The sequence below is a fragment of the Canis lupus genome, chromosome 27 (assembly GCF_011100685.1).
Source record: "Canis lupus familiaris isolate Mischka breed German Shepherd chromosome 27, alternate assembly UU_Cfam_GSD_1.0, whole genome shotgun sequence".
Lineage (NCBI taxonomy): Eukaryota > Metazoa > Chordata > Mammalia > Carnivora > Canidae > Canis > Canis lupus.
The window spans coordinates 33,060,924-33,081,179 of record NC_049248.1 but is presented as its reverse complement, the minus strand read 5'-3'; the positions used below and the strand labels follow the sequence as shown (position 1 = coordinate 33,081,179).

At 36.2% G+C, this 20,256-nt stretch overlaps 1 long non-coding RNA gene across 1 annotated transcript in view; it reads left to right on the top strand.

Annotated features, from left to right (window-relative positions):
• Window positions 1-18,113, top strand: part of LOC111092839 — an 82,332-nt gene extending 64,219 nt beyond the window's left edge. Inside the window, exons 3-5 of the long non-coding RNA XR_005380042.1 lie at window positions 457-644; window positions 16,722-16,850; window positions 17,784-18,113. This is a non-coding gene — a long non-coding RNA (uncharacterized LOC111092839). The remainder of the gene's footprint in view (window positions 1-456; window positions 645-16,721; window positions 16,851-17,783) is intronic.
• Window positions 18,114-20,256: the final 2,143 nt, after the last annotated feature.

The following is a 20,256-nucleotide window of genomic DNA, read 5'->3' as shown; positions in this document are numbered from 1 at the left end:
AGGAAAAGCTTCAAAGTGGTGGAACATGGCATCTTATATCAGCTTGTCTTTTCCTTTTCTTCTTTAGAACTTTTGCATGGGTAATTGAGCTTTCTTGCTAAGTATATTCAGCTCAACGTACTCTATTTCACTGAGGCCTTCAATAACCTTTTCATGTGTAAGGATCATACAGTTATATCTTTCTAAAGTTTATTTTATTGATGTTTTTGTTCTTGTTTTCTCTTGTTTGCAATAAAGATTAGTCTCTTGTCTAATGGAAAATATGACCAAGAAAAGTTTTCAGAAATTATGTTAAGGCCCCGTCATCACTACTATTATCATTATTCCTACTGTGCATGGAATTTAAAATATTTCCAAATGCTCGACTCTACACATCTCCTTTCATTGATATTTTTAAGTTTCTTAAGTACCGCATCAATTTAATAACTTCTTTTTGTTCTTTTTCCAAAATCTTAGGAAGAAACTATATATTGGAGCTGAACCAACATGTGTTTCTCTCTGCGGATAAGCAAAATTTCATAAGAACTAAAATGATTCAAGCAGATGTTCATCGTGGAACTGCCGGCAAAAGCACCGAGAGTCACAAAGATAAATTCCAATCCAGTGTTTGGAAATCTCCTCACCATACTCACGCATGTTTTGAAGTAGGTATCAGATTGTTTTTAAGTACTGTTAGAGAGCTTTTAAATTTTCATTTAAAAGACACTTTTGAAATCTGGAGTACTTTTTTTTTAAGATTTTTTAAAATTAATTTATTCATGAGAGACACAGAGAAAGAGAGAGAGGGACAGAGACACAGGCAGAGGGAGAAGCAGGCTCCATCCATGCAGGGAGCCCAACACGGGACTCGATCCCAAGTCTCCAGGACCACGCCCCGGGGCCAAAGGCCGTGCCAGACCACTGAGCCACCCGGGCTGCCCCTGGAGTACTTTTCTTGGAAATATATCTTAAATGGATTTGGATGGAATGAGAGAGTAGATATGGATCTTTATTTTGTCTTTTAGTGGTTCACTTATATGGAAACATGAGGCCCTCCCTGTTCTAGCCACAGATTATATCTTACCACCCATCTTCAAATCCTCTTCTAATCACATGCGACTTAACAGCATCTCCTAAACTATGTCATGCTATTTCACACCTTTGTGACTTTGCTTACATTGTCCTCTTTCCCTAGAATCCTCTCCTCAATCCCCACTGCCAAGATCCACCAGGCAAATACATATATGTTTTCAGATTTATCCCACCACCTCCTAGAAAATTTCCTCTGACTACCATTCAGCTCCCACAGGCTTAACTTACTATCCTTGGAACTCCCTTTCAACTCTGGACTTTTCTACATGGTTTCTGTAACACTCCACTGGCTTATTTGAATTTGTGTTGCTCACTCAGCAACCATAAATTATTTGGAGGCAGATTGCCCACCTTTGGGTTACCAGTACCTAGGAGTGCCTGACTCAAAGTATGACCTCAGTGAATTTGTCACAAAGAAATGAATGAATGAATGAATGAATGAATGAGTGCCTGTATCTGCACCAGTGATTTAATACTTGATGAGTAAAGGTTTTAAATTTTATTCTCCTATATTTTGAGATTTAGACTGTGTTAAATGAATTCAGTTGCACACATTAGACATTACTTAGTCTTTTTCATTTGTCCAGGGCACATACCGGGAACTAATCTCTATAAGGTTCAAGGAAGCATATTGTAATATATTGTAGCATAGAAAAGACATATCTAAAATATTATAGTACAAACATTTTGTTTCCGATGTTTGATATAATGCTGGAGCAAAACTTAAAGAATCTTGAAAAGAAGGGATACTTAAATGACAACTACTATAACGTACTATTTTTATGCTTGTAACTATACTGTGTTCTTTAAATATTTTACCTTGTTTTATTTAATATTCACAACAAGCCAATAAGATTTGTTGATATTTTCCTCATGTGCAGATAAGGCAATTGAGTCTCAGAGAGATTAATTTCCCAAAGTCGCAACAAGTGACTTTGACTCTTGACTCTTTTTGTTTTTTTCCCTTTCCTTTTTCTTTTTCTTTTTTTTTCTTTTTTTTTTTTTTTTACTATGGTGAATACACTTAACATGAGATCTACCCTTTTAACAAATTTTTAAGTTTACACTACAGTGTGGTTAATTATAGGTACAAAATTATAGAGTAGATCTCTAGAACTTAGTCATCTTTCATACATGGAACTTTATAGCAGTTGAATAGCAACTCCCCATTTCCGCCTGCTCCTAGGCTCCAGAAATACCTTCAATTCTTCACTTTGACTATTTTATATACTTTATATAAGTGAAATCATGCAGTATTTGTTCTATGAAAGCTTCTGCTTTAATTTTCTAACTCTTTGAAAATAGCAATAATAAACTATGGCACTTGAGTGTAAATAATGTACTTATGAAGAGGAACTATATTTTAAAAAAATTAGTTAAAAAGACTGGCATAGTTTTACTTATTCCCACAATTTCAATAAAATGTTTGAAAAATTTGGAAGCATCAAGTTCATGCTGATAGGCACCCATTTTCCAAAACTTAATGCTTCCTTTAAAATCAAAGTTAATCATTGCCAGCAAGAATTTCAATTGTTTTCCCTGAATTAGCAAACTCACTTTGTTCATTCGCAAGAAAATATTTGCCAAGTCTGAATAGTTATCATTTGTCTATCAGTTTCTCTTAATGATGCTCTGTTCAGTGTAAAAAAAAAAAAGGTGGCAAGTTTAACTTGCAACTTGCACAAATGCTTTTCTTCAAGACAACCATCATACTTTCATAAACAGCAAAAGAACTTTATGTGTACTTCCCATTTCATAATACAGAATTATTAACAAGAATGTTCTGTAGAGTTGAGATTTAATAACAATAATGTCTACTACTTCATCAAGGATATACTTAAGCAAAGCAGACTATTTATTTATTTAATTATTTAATTTTGATGTAAGTTTATGGTTGTGGAGTATACAGTGGCTACTCATAGAGTCTGGTGCCACTGTCTTGACCCATGCTAAGGTGCCAGCATGTTCCTTATTATTATTTTTGTACCATAAGTGTGTAAATCAACACAGTGAAAAAGACAACATCTTACTTACCATGAAGATAGTTTTGACTTCATGGACCCCTGGAAGGTTCTTGATATTCCCCTGGGGTTCCTTAGACCACACATTGAGAACTACACATCAAGACTATTGCCAGTCTTCTGCCCACCCTTCTATCAGTTCTCCCCATAACACTCTAAATCAGATCGTGTGACCCTTCTGTACACAACCTTGCATGGACTCTCCTGCAGTGAATGTGGAATGTCCTCATCTTTCTATCTCATTTCCTATCACTTTCTCAGTTGCTCACCTTCTCAAGTCTACTGGCCTTCTTGGTCTTGAAAGCATTAAGTATGCTCCTCCTCAGTAGGTCTTTACACTCTCTATTCTTTCTGCACAGGACATTTCTTTTTCTTAGGCATATTCATGACTCAGTTTCTCTCCTCATTTAGGTTTCTGCTTAAATATCATTTTACAGAAAGGCCTCCCCTGATCACAATCTATAACTGCAACTCTGTCATCTTTAAACCCTTCACCTGCTTTACTAAAATTCCTTTTTGCCGCCTATATGTTAATTATATGACTTCCCGCCCACACACTAGAGTATCAGTCACATGAAACCAGTGTTTTAATTCTGCTCAGTTTTTTTTTTTCATTGCAAACAATGAAAAATGTTTGGATGAATCAAAAAACTGCATTTTGACAGGTCCACCAAAGGTAAGTTCTTAAGGCAAGAATATATTTGCCTCACAGATTCAAAACGTAGTGTTTCCTAAATAAAAGCTCACAGATAGGGGATCCCTGGGTGGCTCAGCGGTTCAGCGCCTGCCTTTGGCCCAGGGCGTGACCCTGGAGTCCCGGGATCGAGTCCTGCATCGGGCTCCAGGCATGGAGCCTGTTTCTCCCTCTGCCTGTGTCTCTGCCTCTCTCTCTCTCTATCATGAATGAATGAATGAATGAATGAATAAATAAATAAATAAATAGTCTAAAAAAAAAAGCTCACAGATAGACTGCATCAAAATAACAGTATATTTGTTAAAACACAGAATCCAGCCTCCACCCCCAAAGATTCTGATCCAGCCCATATAAGATGAAAAGGCAGAATATATATATATTTTTTTAATTCCCCAGGTATTTCTGAAGAACTGTCAGTTTGGGGAACCCGTTTCCTAAACCAACATGTTACTGTCTGATATAAAGCATTAGTAGGTGCAGGATTTATATGAAAGGCAGCGAGGCCACCTGTTAACACATCATTCAGATCATTCAAATTTCTAAGGATCATGATTATGAAGATAGTTCTAAAAACATATAACTGTACAAAAATCCACATAAAATAGAATGAAATGAAATAAATTTTCTATATTTACTTAAGTAAAATATCAATATACAAAAATTAATTGTATTTCTATGCATTAGCAATGTTTTATCTGAAAATGAAATTAAGAAGGCAATTCTATTTACCATAGCATCAAAAAGAATAGAATCCTTACGAACAAATTTAATGAAAGGAACAAAAGACTTGTATATATAGAAAACTACAAAATATAAATAAATGGGGATCCCTGGGTGGCGCAGCGGTTTAGCGCCTGTCTTTGGCCCAGGGCGTGATCCTGGAGACCCGGGATCGAATCCCACGTCGGGCTCCCGGTGCATGGAGCCTGCTTCTCCCTCTGCCTGTGTCTCTGCCTCCCTCCCTCTCTCTCTCTCTCTCTCTCTCTCTCTCTCTCTCTCTGTGACTATCATAAATAAATAAAAAATTAAAAAAAAAAAGACAAAATATAAATAAATGGAAGGACATCTCCGAACGCTTGGGTGGCTCAGTGGTTGAGCGTCTGCCTTTGGCTCAAGACATGATGATCCCGGGATCCGGGATTGAATCCCTCATGGGGCTGGCTCCCTGTGAGGAGCCTGCTTCTCCCTCTGCTTGTGTCTCTGCCTCTCTCTCTCTGTGTGTGTCTCTCATGAATAAATCAATCTTTAAAAATAAATAAATGAATGAAAGGACATCTCATGCTCGTAGTTGGGAAAGACTTAATATTGTTAAGATTATAGGGTCCTCAAGCTGATCTACAAGTTCAATGCAATTCTTCTTGAAAACCCTATCTGGAAAAAAAAAAAAAAGAAAAAAACCCTATCTGGGTTTTCTTCAGAAATTGACAGTCTAATTCTAAAATTCATATCAAAATTTAAGAGACTCAGAAGAGCCAAAATAATTTTGAAAAAGAAGAACTATGTTTTGGAAGAATAGCCTTTTCCACTAATGATTCTGGGACAGCTGGATATCTATCCACAAAAGAATAAAATTGGATGTCTTCCTCACAATATACACACAAAACAATTCAAAATGTATTATAGCCTACATTTATGAGCTCAAACTATAAAACTCTTAGAAGAAAATATAGGAGTAAATCTTCACGGCCTTGGGTTAGTCAATGTCTTCTTAGATATGACACCACAGTACAAATGACAAAAGAAAAAAAATGAAACATCAAATTGGAATTCATCAAAATTAAACGTTTTTTGCTTTAAAGAATACCATCAAAAAAGTGAAAAAACAACCCACAGAATGAGGGGAAATATTTGCAAATCATGCACTGATAAGGAGCTAGTCTTTCTATATATAAGCAACTATTACAACTCAATAACGTACAACCCAATTTAAAACTTTAACAAGTGATATAGACATTTTTACTAAGAAAATAGGCAAATGGCCAGTAAACATGGCAAAAGATGTTCAAATTCATTAGCCATCAAAGATATGCAAATCAAACTTATACTGAAATCTCACCTCCAACTGACTGGGATGGCTAAAATAAAGACACAATAATGAGTGTCAGCAAAATTCAGAGGAATTAGAACACTCTCACATTGCTGGTAGAAATGTAAAATGGTGTAGCCACTTTGGAAAACAATCTGGCAATTCTACAAAGGGTTAAACATAAAACTATCAGGAGTTCCACTTCTAGGAAAATGTCCCCCCAAAATGAAAACATATGTCCATGCAAAAAAACATGTATATTAATATTCACAGCAGCATTATTCATAATAGTCAAAGAGTAGAAACAACCCAAATGCCCATCAGCAGATTAACAGATAAATAAAATGTAGTATATCCATAAATGGGTTATTATTTGGCAATAAAAAGGAACAATGTAGATGAACATTGAAAACATTATGCTAAGCAAAATAAGCCAGTCAGACCACATATTATATGATTTTATTTCTATGAAATATCTGGAATAGATCTATAAAAAGTGAAAGTAAATCAATGGTTGGCTATGATAAGTGGGGACTCAGGGGAAATGGAGAGTAACTGCTAATGAGTCTGTAGCTCCAAAATTTGTTTGGGACTGTTATAAAAACCCAAATGGGCTAAGACAAACCCCATAGCTCAAATATTTGGTTTTTAAATCCTAAGCATATCAAATGTATATTCTTGCCAACCATGTTACCTTCCAAGATAACAAGGAGAGGAAGCTTCTGAGAAAAGGGATCAGCTTTTTGGGGAATGCCTGTGTTTCTTTCATATTTTCCTTTATTACTTTATGAAAAATTGCATTCTTTTTAAGCTATTGTCCTCATTAGCTATGGGGCTTGGAGGGGGGCATAATTTTACAAATATATTTTCTTAAAGTACACCAACAGAGGGTAATAGAGGTGGGTAGAGATATTCATTCTTTTCTGACCTTTGTCTGATGTACTCACATACTATTTAACACTCAATTGCCCTTTCATTGCAACATCAAAGTTTCTAATTCACTATTCATATTTTATTTTCACAATAAAGAAATTGTCCAACCTAAATAATATTAAATTACATAGCAAGTGACTTTTTTTGTTGTGGTAAAATGTACATAACATAAATTTACCATTTTAACCATTTTTAAATGTAAAGTTCAATGCCATTAAGGGCATTCACATCATTGTGCAACCATCACAGCAAATGACTTTTATATAAATAATTCAATGGAAAATTCAAACATATAATTGAATCTACAAAGTACCTTTCATTATTAAAGTAAAATCATACTTACAAAAGACACTAACACAAGGCTTCAGATGTAACCCTATTAATAAATTCATAACATTGTTATTTATGGAACCATATTTAAAATATGTTTATACTTGTAATTTCCTTTTACAACCCAAAGATTTTCATCCAGATTTCATATTGAAAATAAATTCATTGATGCATCATGAGACAGACTGCATATTAAGTATATTAAATGTCAGGCTTGTTATTCTAGTTTCATTTGGAAAACAAACTTTTCCAGAAGGCATGGACAGATGTTGATAAGATATTAGCAGCTGTGGCAGAGAATACATTTTCATTAAGTAAGAATGACAGTGTTTTTTTTTAATGGGTAAGATTATTAATAGCTCTTTGCGAGTATTAGACAAAAGTTGTTACAAGATATTTTAAGATAATCAATAACCCATCCACTATGTTTCTTACTGTGGTGCCAGCTGCTGCTGTTTCTTCTCTCTTGACAAGACATCAAACTCCAACACCATATCTACCTGACCATATCAGACAGGTCAAACATAGCCATTCGCTTGACTAAGAGAATTATCTAATTAAGCCCGATGTCTTCAGTTTGTCCTCTCTTTTCATGTCCTTCCTTCTACAAACGTGGGTCTTTTGTCCATGGCCTCTTGATCCTTAGGGACTTGCTATCAATCATTTTCTCTTCAGTGCCATTATCTTCAAATTTTGTAGGTTCTTTCCCCTCAGCATTTTCACACTTTGAAAATAAAAAAATCAAAAATCAAAATCCCTTTTCTTACCTCTCCTATGTCCCACCCTGCTAATATTTAAGATCTCTACTGTACTTCATAGCCCAACTTCTTTAAAGAGGACTGACATCCCATCTTCACTTTCTCACCATGATTCCCTCTCTCATCTACTAGAATGTGGCTTCTACTGAAATTACTCATGCTGAGGCAATGAAGGCCAACAGATATGTCTTGTTTTCTCACTTGACCTCTCTCTGCTTGTGATGATTTTATGGAATCTTACTCTTGAAACTTTCCTACAGTGGTCTGTGTGACACTATGGTCTCTCAGTTCTCTACATTTCTCACTTCTTTGCACTTTCTCTCATGTACTTTTCTTTCTGTTTTCATCTCAAGTGTTGATGTTTCCCATGTATCCAACTCCTTACTAAACATCTATAATTGGACAGCACATCTCAAACTCAATTACGAAATTCAATTCTGCATTTTCTCCCCCATCTTCCACTCCTTAGATGTTTCCTATCTCAGTGAAAGGTACCACCATTCACCCAGCTTTTCAAGTCTGAGCACCACCCTTGACTTCTTTTCCTTCCTCTCCTACATGATATCAGCTACTGGTCCTGTCAAGTTCTCCCCCTACCACACTTATGACTAGTCTCCCTCATCATGCTGTGTTTCATGTTCAAAACTGGTTTACTGCATTAATTTCCAACCAGTTGCCCTGTCACTCAGGGGCAGGGCATGATGAATCTCCACAATTTAATCTCCATACTGCTCCAGAGTCATCTTTCTAGTTTTAAAACCTCATCATGTCACACCTTTACCTAAAATCCATCAATGCCTCTCAAAATAGAGTTTATACTTGTCTCAAGATTCTCATACTACCCCTTCCCACTTTCCACTATATTCTCCACTCCCATCATTCCCAATAATCACTCCAGTCCAATGGAATTTATTAGATTTCCTCCAACGTAAAATGCAGTTTTCCTTTTCTTAGAATACTCTCTTATTACTTTTCTCTTACCCATTAAAATAAGCAAGAGTACCACTACCCCCATGAAGGGTTCTTTGTTCTTACCCCTCCCCCAATTCTCTCAAGGCATAGGCTCAGGCCAACTTTGATCCACCTTATTTGTTCACCTAAAGCTGTGTCTACATACCTCTTCCTAACTCAGCTTATATCAGAGTATATTGTAATCCTAGATTTGCTTTTATTTCCTCTACTAAATTGTCAACTCTTGAGGGAAAGAAATTTGCTTCACCTTCCTCTGCGGTCCTAGAACTAAGTGTAGCATTTGGGTATAGTAGTGAGCAAGACAAATTTGTTGAATTAATGAATATAGAAATGAACTGAATTAACTAAACTTGTTTTGCTTTGAATATACAGCCAACAATATTGTAACATTAACCCAGAATTATTGTCCTGCTACTTGAAATGCTCTTTCATAAATTGAACCTACTAATGCTTGGGTTTGAATCTGGTTAATTTTTAGACAAGAAGGCTTCATGTACTACAGAAGTCATTTCATTACATTTTAGATAATTTCACTTTCCTCATTTTTGCAATCTGTCATATAAGTATGCTCCGATGGAAAAAATATTTGAGCTTGAGTTGATATTCATTTGGTAAATATTTGTATGGGCATGGGCATAAAAATCTCTGGCCACCAGAATATCCTGATCCAAATAATGAGGCAAAGGGACAAGAGACTCTCAGAAAAGTTGATTACACTGTTACAATGGCAGGGGCCTCCTGTCAGCAGCTCTCAGACCAGAATCAAATGCTATTGTTGGTTTATTCATTTGTTTATTTTTTCCTTGCCTCCAGTGCCTGACAATGCCAAGTACAGAATAAGAATTGATCATTTCATGTTATATTAACATAGCAATTTACATTTTAAAGGATTCTTGTTAATAGGTCAATTTTATTTAATCCTACTGAAAACGTCAATGATTCTAATAAGAGACAAAAGTGTGGATTCATTTTATTACATCTAAAAATTAAAATCCTATTTTATCCGAATTTTTTGTCTGAATATATTTTTGTAATACTTTCATTGTGTTTCAGTTTTCTTTAATTTTAAAAAATGATCTATTTTTTTTTGTTTTATAATGTTTTTATATTAGCTTTAAATTATTTGTTTCCTATGTTAAGATCTAGGCATCATTTAGAGAAATATATAGTTCCAATCTTAAATATTTCAGTGTCTTCTATGTATGATCTTCAGCTCCAAATTACTTCTATGAATATAATCTGAAGACCGCTGTTCTTTATCACAGGATGTGTTTTTCCCAGTGACTAAGGTAAAATGTCAAGTCACCACTTCATCTTGGAGTTGCTCCTTATTCTTACAATGCTATTATAAATGCAATGTATAAAAATACATGTATATAAATATGATTTTTTCTTTAATGGAAGGAATATAGTTAATCGTTACTTCCAGACTTTAGAAATAATTTTCTCTCCTGTCTTACCCTCAAACCTAAACCTTTGAAACCTATTGAACTTCTTCTTACATGCTATCTACTCTCAATGTCTTCATATTCCCAGAAAGACTGAACCAAGATGCATACATAATAGAAGTTATGTCCATATTATCTGTATGGCTCATGTAGCTTCAATCACATATAAAGACTGTGTGATTGGGCATAATTAGTTAAGTAGCCAGTCAACGACTAGTTTTTTACTTCTTCTTGGACCAGGCATGGTTACAAGCCCTGGTGTACAGTAGTGAAAAAACAGTACTACCATTGATATGTTACAATCATAGAGAATGACCAGTAGTGTTTTACATGAAGTATCTTGGCATCCATCATTCTATTCAGAGTGACACCTGAAGTTTTATACCTATTTTCTCCTATCTTAGTGTTCCTTTTCCCCTTAATTATTTATACATTGTTTTAAAATTGATTTATATGTACATTTGTATGATACCTCAAATCATTATGGAATGAGGTATGATATAAATAACCAAATACAACTCAATGCAGAAATACATTTTCAGCACAGATACAAGAAGTCACTTTTTCCTCCAAGTGAACAGGAAATGAGCTTTCCCTTGCCTCAGTTCATTAGAGAATGCAAAGCACTCAAGTTGGAAATCAGAAATTCAGCACCAAGGACACAGAGATAGAAACCATTCCCAGAGTAGTCAGCAATAAATTTTGCAGAACAAACTTTTTAGGGACGATGCTTACATATTTTATAAAGGGTTGGTGTTTAAAGTGAACTTTGAAGAAACAATCATCCAAACCCAGAATGTGGAAAATTCTATAGGACAAATGATCCAATTTCTTCAATAAACAAGTGGAAAGAAAGAAAAAGAGAAAGAGAAGGAAGGAAACAAGGAAGGAAAGAAAGACTTGCTACAGATTAAGAGAATCACAAGATATATATTGATGAAATAAAATGTGCAACATTATTACATCCTGACTCTAATAAACTAATTATAAAGAGACACTTATGAGACACCTAGGGAAACCTAAATGTATATTAGGCATTAGATAATATTAAAATATTAGTTTTAGAAATATGGTAATGAGATTATAATATTTTTCAAAGGCCATATATATTAGAGATACAAATTAATATGTTTATAGGTGAAATTATACATATCTACTTTAAAATCATCTAGATATATTTAATATTTGTGAAGTAAATGTTTTGTTTCGTTTTTTGTCTTTATTGACTTTAATAAGTTTATCTGTTTAAAAGTGAGAAAAATAAATATCTTGTATTACAGTATCACAGTTTCTTTTTTTATAAATTTATTTTTTATTGGTGTTCAATTTGCCAACATATAGAATAACACCCAGTGCTCATCCCGTCAAGTGCCCACCTCAATGCCCGTCACCCAGTCACCCCCACCCCCCGCCCACCTTCCCTTCCACCACCCCTAGTTCGTTTCCCAGAGTTAGGAGTCTCTCATGTTCTGTCTCCCTTTCTGATATTTCCCACTCATTTTTTCTCCTTTCCCCTTTATTCCCTTTCACTATTTTTTATATTCCCCAAATGAATGAGACCATATAATGTTTGTCCTTCTCCAATTGACTTATTTCACTCAGCATAATACCCTCCAGTTCCATCCACGTCGAAGCAAATGGTGGGTATTTGTCATTTCTAATGGCTGAGTAATATTCCATTGTATAAATAGACCACATCTTCTTTATCCATTCATCTTTCGATGGACACCGAGGCTCCTTCCACAGTTTGGCTATTGTGGACATTGCTGCTAGAAACATCGGGGTGCAGGTGTCCTGGCATTTCATTGCATCTGTATCTTTGGGGTAAATCCCCAGCAGTGCAATTGCTGGGTCATAGGGTAGCTCTATTTTTAACTCTTGAAGGAACCTCCACACAGTTTACCAGAGTGGCTGCACCAGTTCACATTCCCACCAACAGTGCAGGAGGGTTCCCCTTTCTCCACATCCTCTCCAACATTTGTGGTTTCCTGCCTTGTTAAATTTCCTCATTCTCACTGGTGTGAGGTGGTATCTCATTGTGGTTTTGATTTGTATTTCCCTGATGGCAAGTGATGCGGAGCACTTTCTCATGTGCTTCTGGCCATGTCTATGTCTTCCTCTGTGAGATTTCTCACAATAAGTTTCTAATAAGGTTTCAATGAATACAAATTTTATTCTTTTTTTTTTCACAAATTATATTCTTATCTCAGTCCAGTTTCTTCCAAAAGTAGCATCTGAGTAAAAAGCACATTTGAGAGTAATTTATTTGGGAATGTGATCCCAGGGAACAGCAATTGAGAGTCAGAGTAAAAATGGGGAAGAAGAGAAAGCCAGTGGAGGAATCCACATTGATTTGGCCACCACTTTTGGATGACAGGGAACTCAGTCCTGCAAACATCTGAAGGCCTAATGAAATGCATTGCATCTCAGAACCATCCACTAGGGGAAAAAGAAGAAAGCATTTATCAATTATCTCTCATCTCCATTGCTCAAGGGCTAGGCCACAGGGCATTAACACCTCTGATCTTCTTTTTTTTTTTTTCTTTTTAAAGATTTTATTTATTTATTCATGATAGTCACAGAGAGAGAGAGAGAGAGAGGCAGAGACACAGGCAGAGGGAGAAGCAGGCTCCATGCAGGGAGCCCAACGTGGGATTCGATCCCGAGTCTCCAGGATCGTGCCCCCGGCCAAAGGCAGGCACTAAACCGCTGCGCCACCCAGGGATCCCCACCTCTGATCTTCTTAGTTACAGGAGCATGAATGCTAAGAGAGTTCTGCAATATCTAATGAGTAGGCCTAATAGAAGCCCTCTAGCAGGAAGAAAGAGGTGCCTAGTGTTGGCCTGAGGCAATGTACCTACAGATTGTACCTAAATGCATCTGCTTGAGGACTTCAAGGTAACTAGTCTCCACAGCTAAAATCAAAATAAGAGGATTAGAAGAGGCACACAAGAGTTGTTCCAATGCAGTCCATTCTGTCTGCCTACCACTCATATCTCCTTTTGACTTCCATTAAATCTAGTCAGTTACAGAATCCTCTTTAATATGATGGTGAGCTGGAATCTGTAAAGATAAAATGTAAGAAAGTTAGTGAAATGAGCTGAGGTCCCCCAGTGCTGCATCTGATTTCCTTGTGCTCGTCAGGCTGTGGTCATTGCAATTTTCCATCCACAATTTTCACCAGTGTCCCTGACACCTAGTGAACATCTCTAGACACTCTATAGGCCCCACATATATCTCCCTGCCTTCGTTTTGTAGCAGGAAACCTAGTTCCTCATGGTAAAAATCAGTAGTAATTATCACCTCCAGTACAAAGTGACTTTCTTTGCCTATTGTTAGATTTCAGGACTCTAACTGCTCAAACAACATACAGATTACCAATAAGATACTTAGAATATGACATTAAATATGGTAACAGAGCTCTGATCAAAGTCACAGATAGTCTAATTACCATTAGCAGGTGATATGTTATCCTTTTGTAAACTTGACCCCAAATCATCAACTACCTTAAAACACACACACACACACACACACACACACACACACACACACACAAAAACCAAGAAACAAATGGGTGAACATGTCTCAAAATACAAGACTAGGTTATGTGAAATTTTCTTCCCATGAACCATTTCAGAAAAATCCCTGTCTTTGTTTTCTTTCTATTTAAAATAGTTAATGCTTTTTCTCATTCAATAAGAATCTGAAAGGGATGCATTGAATTAATAATTTTAGCAGGTGTAAAATAGGAGATTTTATTTAACAGAAAAGTAACTTTATCTACTTCATTGGTTATACTTATTCTAGATGCATTTGCTCATCCAATAATAATACAATTCCTTCATTTATCTTGGGCATCTGTTGTGATAGGTTCTTAGGTGAATTGGCCCCAATCCCCATAAAAACACTGCAAAATAGGAAACTGAAGGGTTATAGGAAGTAATTTATCCAAAATCAAACAACCTAAGCCAGAATTCCAATTCAAATCCTGTTGCTTTAGGTTGTTTACCAGTTTGGAACAGGAAATTGAATCATTCAATTTACACTAGTAAATATTGTGAGAAAATTGTTTAGATTTGTAGTCTTTGGGTTGTCATTTTGTGATTTCAAATTAAGAATGGAGGTGTAATGAGGAACAGAGAGCTAATTCACAGCCTGTTGCTTTCAAACAACTGACTGTTATATTATTCCATCATAGGCAAAAGCAGCAGTCCGCATAGAGTTGTTGTGGATTGTAAATCAAGGTGTCCCTGCCTACCACTGCCAAGGAGTTGTTATTTAAGTTAAATCCAAACAGTCACATTGTAGCTCCTGTGATTTTCATATGTGAGTGAAGTAGGACGACACAGAAAAACAGATGGAATATACTTATTCCTGGGACAACATTCTTACAGTATAATCAAGAAGTTCAGGTAGCTCAGCTTTTGGATTATGTCATTTCTGTGGGTAGCATCCTAGTCTTCCTCTAGATTTTATAAGGATATCATGATCTCCCTCCAATAAACTTTTCTTCTTCCGTTATAGAATCAGTTCCCGTTCACTAGCAATCAAAGAACCCTAAATTATATACAATTACAACCAAGAGTGATCATTGCTTTCTCCAAATACCTGTTGTATTGCCAGTCCACACCACACAATTCAGCATCAGTGTTCTCTAATTCCACCAGGAACATTGCTTCCACTTGAGTATAAACTACTTGGGCATTTCTATTATTGTTCTTTGGGGTTCCTTCATGTGACATAGCACAGGGCTATGTACTAAATTGATGGATAGATTCAAAACACAATAATAATGGATACAATGGTAAAGGGTGAGGTGTTGGGAAAGTCAGGGATGGGAAATGAACATAAAGCTCAGCTAGTGCCAAAGCAGTTCTTAAATCCTGCTTCAGCCTACTCATGACTATTGCAAAAGCACAGTTCTCCACTGGACAGCAATTTAGACTAACAATAAGCACATAAAAAACAATCATCTTGGCCAGGTCAGCTTGTATTTACTCAAATCTACTCACTCCTATGAGGGAGAGATTTGGAATCATTGGGTACCCATGGAATAATGAGTCATGAACACATTTTTTTTGCACACACATCTAAAAAGTTACATAGAATGGTATTCTCATCTTTCACCAGCAGTAATGATTGTTGAAAATATTACGGAAATTACCAGGATGAACATAGAGCCTCTTTTAGATACTGTAAAGGTAGCATTTCCAAGAGTATTAAAAATGTAGTAGAATGGCTTATTTTCCTCAACTTGCAGAGTATAAACAATTTATTTCACAAAAAGCCTCAATAGAAAAGGGTTATTACTTTTAGTATATTGAATTGTTGAAGGAGTATTTATTCTACTGCTGAAGTCATTCTGCGATATGAATTCTGAGCATTTGTTGATTGTTCACAAGGCAGGGCTGTTCTTAACCTGAATACTGAGAAAACAAAAAGGAAGAAGAACCCTTTAGGAAAAATGTTTCGATTTTTAGAAAATTGTAACTCTTTTGGTGAGTTGTGTAACATCTACTTTTTCCTCTTTGCTTTTGTCCATATAAATGCATGCCTTTTAGCAATTACAAAGGGTGTCTCCATTTCAGAATGGTATTTATTTTAAGATGGATTAAACATTACCTCATTATGCAAACATAGCACACTTTCCTTCATTCCCATAATTTTCTTTGAAACTTATCTTAAAGACCTGTTATTATGATAAAGTCCAGAAGGGATAACTAAATGAAACTTGTCTTTGAAATTTTTGCATAAAGAACACTTTCTGAAACTAGCAATTGTCTGTGAAGTCATTCAATTTTGAAGGGCATTGGTGAACTCTACCTCCTACAAAACTGTATCGAAAAATTACTTGAAGGGTTAATCCAGGGAGGTGTAAAGAAATACAGCAAGTGAAAGCAAACATTCAAAAAAAGGGGCCAGCAAAGTCTTACCCAGAAAAAGTTTTGCTAAAAAAAAAAATCTAGAGAGAAATTAAGAATATCATACATATAAGGTGCTTGGAAGATTCCCTTTAAAGTAGGAAAATCTAATGATACAAGATTACATATACTTCTTTAGGCCTTCAACCACATTGTTTGATTCAATAGAAAATATAATTTATGTAGTAATATTGTATTTGCTGTTTGTTGGCTTTTGGAAAGAACCCACAAAGAGTAGGACACATAATTTTAGTGACTGTCATAAACCTTGGTTATCGATATAATAACACAATAGCACAACTAAAACCAGAAGGTAAATGGGGAAAGAGAAATTTATAGGTAGGGTAGGCATGCTTCTGAGTAGGCTATCAACAGATCTTGTCTAATGTTGTCGATAAATCTAAAAATGACAACCCAGAGTGAATTGACCCTAAAACAAATAAAGCTTAAGCTTTGGGAATCTTTACTTGCAAGGACTAGTTCCAAGGCACCTGGAAGAGCAGTAGCCGTTTTGTAACTGTGTGTTTCTTTTTTTTTTTTTTTTAAGGTGTATCTTCCCTAACATATAAATTTTAGGCTCTGCATAACCTGGATCCACTCCAAAGCCACTCCTCGGGCTTCGGCAGAGAACTTTGCACATGGAAGACCCTGTAACTAAAGTTCCTTTAGCTAAAAGGTAAAAACAAGCTTGATGATAACCATCCAAATAACTAAAAGCAGAAATCATTGACCCTCTTTGCTTCTTTTCTTTTTTTAAAAAAATATTTTATTTATTTATTCATGAGAGATAGAGAGACAGAGAGAGAGCGGCAGAGACACAGGCAGAGAGAGAAGCAGGCTCCATGCAGGGAGCCTGATCTGGGACTCGATCCTGGCTCTCCAGGATCACACACTGGCCTGAAAGCAGCGCTAAACTGCTGAGCCACCCAGGCTGCCCCCCTCTTTGCTTCTTGGGGATGGTCCTGGTAGAAGTAGGAGGGGTGTGGAGAAGGGTAGAGGGCCATTTGTACTTTTCATTTTGTAGCCACTAGTGTGGTTTTATTTATCTATTAACTTATAGGTGTATTGTTTTTAAATAGCAACAATTAATTTACAGTTTATTCATCAACACACACTTTCCTCAATCTGTACTAAAGCTATAGATTGAAAATAAAAGATAGGGCTACAATGCATAGATGTGTGTTTAATACATTTTTTCCACATCTGTGGTGACTATCCTTATTTTCTCCTTACACACATATTTATTCTGGGTTCAGTGCCACCTTTCAAGTTAATAGAAATTTGACATGTGAAAGCAGCAGTGTATGAGATAACAGGAAATAAAAACATCTGGCATTATATTCTTGTCCTTAGGAAGAGCAGCCACAAAGAGCATCAGTGATGATCTTTTCTTATCAAAGAGATAGTATTACCTATAGAATACTTAAAAATATCAGAATATTTTCTTCTAATAAAGAGTTTTCTCATCTGAGTGTAACCAGATGGGCAGCGCCTGCTTCTGAGCCTCATGAGAGACCTGGGTCTGAGTCTCCTATGGAACCAACCACCCTGCACGTCACCCACCTTGCCTCCTCTCACAAGTGGCTGTCTGTTGATTTTGATTTTCCAGATTCTTGGATCAGAAACAAAATGAAGATTTTCCTAAATTATTAGCAAATGAAGTAATTTCCAACAAAACTGCTTTTGAGACATTGCCTCAGAACACAAGCTGTGGTTAGCACTGCCCTCACCCAGGGCTTACGTTCCTGCTTCCATTGACTGGTCTCCGTCCTGAAGCCGTCCACGTCCTGCATGTCCAGGACAGTCCTTCCAGGAGACAAAACCCATGGCCTGTCTTGGCCATTTGTTGAATGAATGTACAGACATGATATGTTTTTTATTAACTCTGTGTAGTAGTATTTATAGTATGTTCTTATTGAACCACTGAAAACATGCTTGTATCAACAAAAAATAAGTAAAAATAAAGAGTTTTCTCATGAATGGAATCTTATTCTTTCCCAAGATACTTTAAAAAAAAAAAAGAAATATATGATTTGCATCACAAAATCTCTGCAGCTTTATAATAACAGGATCCTGCTCTTGTAAATAGTAATATTGTTTAAGGCAGATATATTGCGAGCTTGCAGTAGAGTAAGAAAACAACTGATTTACGGAGATATTTCAAAGTCTAATGAACTACCTTGCCAACATGAAGTGTTGCTTTTTGCACATAATTAGACTGTTCTTTACCTGCCATCGAAGGAATGCAACTGTAAGCAGACACAAAAACTCCATGGTAACATGCACATCAACATTTTCCTTGTCAATACCTGGGAAACGTCATTTCTCTGAAATTCTGCTGAGGCATTTCTTCTCAGTAACAGATTAGACAACTAGCAGCCAAGGAAATGTTTAAACATGTTTAAACTGAAAAGCATTATTAGGTCAGCCAACTTCTTAAGCAAGAAAGGACAGCCTTGGCCAATGAAGGAGACTGAGAGAGGAAGATTTCCTCCCAGCCTTGAGATGAGAGCAGATTGGGTGGAGGATTCCAGCTGGTAACTGGGGAAGCCTGACTGCTTTCCTTTCACTCATCTCCCGGAGAGCTCTGCAAAGGATGGCAGAGATTCAAAACAGGACCTAATTTAATTACCTGTCTTTTGACTTATTTGTCACATTGCTTACTTCCGGTAGAATGGTTAATATTAGCAATAGCATTTTTATTACTTTACGGATTTGAATGTAAATTTGGCCTAAAAGAGTGGCAGCTGACAAATCTGTTTACCTGGGAGTTTAGGGATGATTAATCCTCAGTGCGCCCGTGCATGTGTGCATGTGTGTTTTAACTATTCTATTTTCAAGTTTTGCTAAGAAAGCCTACATAGACATTTATCATACCAACTGTAAAGAGTCGTGAAAAGTTAGGCCATTTTGAATGAAAAGAAACTCAGAAGTGGGAGTATTACGTATGAGATTGTTAAACACTGCATAATGAATAATAAATTAAAAGGAGCTTTTTGGTAAAATGAAGTTCAGAGGCTGAAGACTCTCTGAGGTCCACTCAAGTCTAGGTTTCTTTGAGCAACAAAGCAAGAAAAGACAAATGAGGAAATTCAGAGGCAAAAAACAAACAAACAAACAAACAAACAAAAAACAGTTCAGGGATGCCTGGGTAGCTCAGCAGTTGAGCGTCTGCCTTTGGCTCAGGGAGTGATCCCAGCCTTCCCACATGGGGCTCCCTGTGGGGAGCCTGCTTCTCCCTCTGCCAGTGTCTCTGCCTCTCTCTCTGTGTCTCTCATGAATAAATAAAATATTTTTTAAAAAGTGCAACTTAAAAAAATTCTAAAGTACTTTTGAAAAATATTTCACTATAATGACAAGGCTATAGTTGTGCTTGAGAGATAAATGGTGAAAACAATGATCCGTTTGTAAGGAAGCAAAAAATATATGGCTTGGGGAAGTTGTGGAACTGAACAGAAAATGTAAGAATACCTAGGCAAAAGTAAATACAAGTGGAACATCACTGGAGGAATTATGTTAGAAGCAGGCATTTAAAAGCCCCAGAGAAACTGATGATAGCAGAATTAACAGTAAAAATAAAAATTAGGGGTTCCTGGGTGGCTCAGTTGGTTTGCTTAAGCATCTGCCTTTGACTCAGGGCATGATCCTTGAGTCCTGGGATTGAGCCCCAAGTAGACTCCCTGCTCAGCAGGGATCCTGTCTTTCCCTCCTCCTCTGCCTCTCCTCCTCTTTGTCTTTCTCTCTCTCAAATGAATAAATAAAATCTTAAAAAATAAGTAAAAATTATTTTGAACTACAAAAAATGAATAATTGTAATTGCTATACAATAACAAAGTGCTAACAAGAGCAGAATGCCTTACAAGAATATTAAAGAGTAAACAAATAATCTGATATCATATTCTAGAGTTCAAAAGATCAAGGGAGGAGAAGAAAACGTCAAAGAGGATCAAAAACATTTACTAAAGTTTATCAGTGGAAGACATTCATTCTACGAGATTTCATAGATCCATCCCTTCTATTTCTCCCAAATCATGTCTTCTCCATTAGTCTCCCCCGCTCTGCCACTGTGCCCTGTGTTCTGG